Source organism: Aegilops tauschii, chromosome 5, assembly GCF_002575655.3.
Source record: "Aegilops tauschii subsp. strangulata cultivar AL8/78 chromosome 5, Aet v6.0, whole genome shotgun sequence".
Classification (NCBI taxonomy): Eukaryota; Viridiplantae; Streptophyta; class Magnoliopsida; order Poales; family Poaceae; genus Aegilops; species Aegilops tauschii.
Window position 1 is genome coordinate 259,885,879 of NC_053039.3, and position 2,111 is coordinate 259,887,989.

The 2,111-nt window shown below is 36.2% G+C and overlaps 1 non-coding gene across 1 annotated transcript; it reads right to left on the bottom strand.

Moving 5' to 3' along the window:
* Positions 1 to 271: 271 nt before the first annotated feature.
* Positions 272 to 374, bottom strand: LOC120965746 (small nucleolar RNA snoR99). The gene has a single exon (XR_005758770.1). It is a non-coding gene; the product is annotated as a small nucleolar RNA snoR99 (small nucleolar RNA).
* Between the last annotated feature and the right edge of the window lie 1,737 nt (positions 375 to 2,111).

Below are 2,111 nucleotides of genomic sequence, written 5' to 3' on the forward strand. Positions count from 1 at the left end.
TCTCTCATTTAGCAACCGCTTCTCTTTTGCTGAATTGGTGTATCAATTTGAAATCTGGTTTTTTTGTTATAATAAAATGTTTGTGATATGTCAAGCTTAATGCAGAGAAACCTTGATAGAAATACACACGTACAGTATTCTTGATGTGGTTATTTCATGATCGCTATATGTTTGTTAATATGTCTACAAGAACTAAACATCTTCACATTAGCTAATGATCAACTATAACCGGTTGCTTTTATAGCAGACAAAGTGAACAAGATGGTTATATAAATATCTCATCCCTTGATGTTCAGCTAAAAACAGAAGGTTTCAGCAGAAAAAGTGAAGAGGATGGTTATCAGGTGTAAGGGACTGCTTACCCCCAGATGCAGTTTCACTATTTTCATATTAGATAAGCCAAGATTACTTTTAGGTTGCTTTTAGATCTTAGTGGAAGAAATACTGTTGTGGATTTAGATACATTTTCTAGATGTGGATTTGGAGGTTCGTGTGATACTCATGTCTTCTCTGTTTCGGATGCAAGTTTAAGTTTTCTTTCGGGCAACTTTTATTATATATATCTTTCTATGTTCATTTTGTATGCACGGTGAAGTCAATTTTTTTGTTCTTTAGAACATACCTTTCTATGGAATAAGGCATTGTATGAAGCCAGAAGCAATGCATACGAGTCATAATGCAGGTTTTGGGTTCACATGTTGCCACATTTTCTTTGTAATTCCATTGTAAATTTGAAAATTATACTCTGAATTAATTAGGTTTAGATCTGACTGGTATGAAATAGTATGCATAGGTTAGAGGTTTGCATTTTTTTTACATATGAGCTACTTCTATATATTTTGGGCATGAGCACCTCCTCAGTAGGTACATAAGATATCCTCCTCTCTCTTTGCTGCATCTATAATTAAAGTTCAGAAGTTGTCCTCCTCTCCTTTTGATGTGATTTTTTCCCAGTAGTTTTTGTTGCAGGATAGTGTCCTTTTTGTACATGAACTGATGGTTGGTGCTCACTGGTCTACAACCTCATGATCTGCAATTTCTCCATGAAGCTCTAAGTTCCCATGTCTTCATTTTCAGCACGGATCAACGAGTACCATCCAGCGAAATTTCCTGTGTTGTTCATATTTCTTCTTTGATTCCAGATCTCATCATCTCTCTATATTCTGTTTGTTTTATTGATACGGAGTTTGCCTTGAAATATTCCTTCTGATTTGCAATGTTTTATTGTCTAAGTTTCTACCTGAATATTGTGAATGAACAAGCACTGGTGCAACAGCCCACTTGGAGGAGAATACAGAGAGGTATTATTATTAATGGTCATGCTTTAAAATATATGCACCTAGCAAAGTTTCTTATTTTCAGAAATTGGGTTCTAACTGAAGTGGACAACAACAGTTTTGCAGATTTTATTGCCAGTAACGAGAAAGATCATGCGCCCATGGTTTTCAACTGTTTCCTGCTGCCGGAGGAACTCAGTATCCTGCAATAGGCCACCCACACGATGGACGAGATGCACTTGTACCGGACACACGGGTTGCTAGCATCCATGTTTCTGTTTTTGCTAATGATAGTACTTGCTAATTGATTGTACATATAATTTATTTGCTACAATTTGAGAGATGTAATAGTAATTTGAATTGTCGTATCTATAGAGGTATCCATCAGGTACTATGTTTTTATCAACCCATTGGTTTATCCAATTGAGCCGATATGTCCATTATAATGTACTACAGTACTATACAAATGGAAGAAGGTTGGTACCAGCAGGTGTACATGCATATGTCTTATCATTTGTTCGGTCAAGTAGCATGCATGCATGTTGGAATAGTAGGGCACTTGACAATGCTTCTTGATCTTAATAGGAACACTCTTTGCCTGTGATTTGTGACTTGGAAGTATGATGTATGTAGTACATCCGGGTACTCTGAAGGAGGTTAGTTAGTTCTCAAAGCCACACATACTTGTTTCGCAAAATAGATGGTTCATCACTATATATTTGTTTTTGCTAATGGTGTATGGTTTTTTTTGTAGAACTGTTCCCGGTACATACTTATGAAAACTCGGTGCAAGCAGAATTTGCCATCAGAGAAGATAGTCTCAAGTTTCTTTTT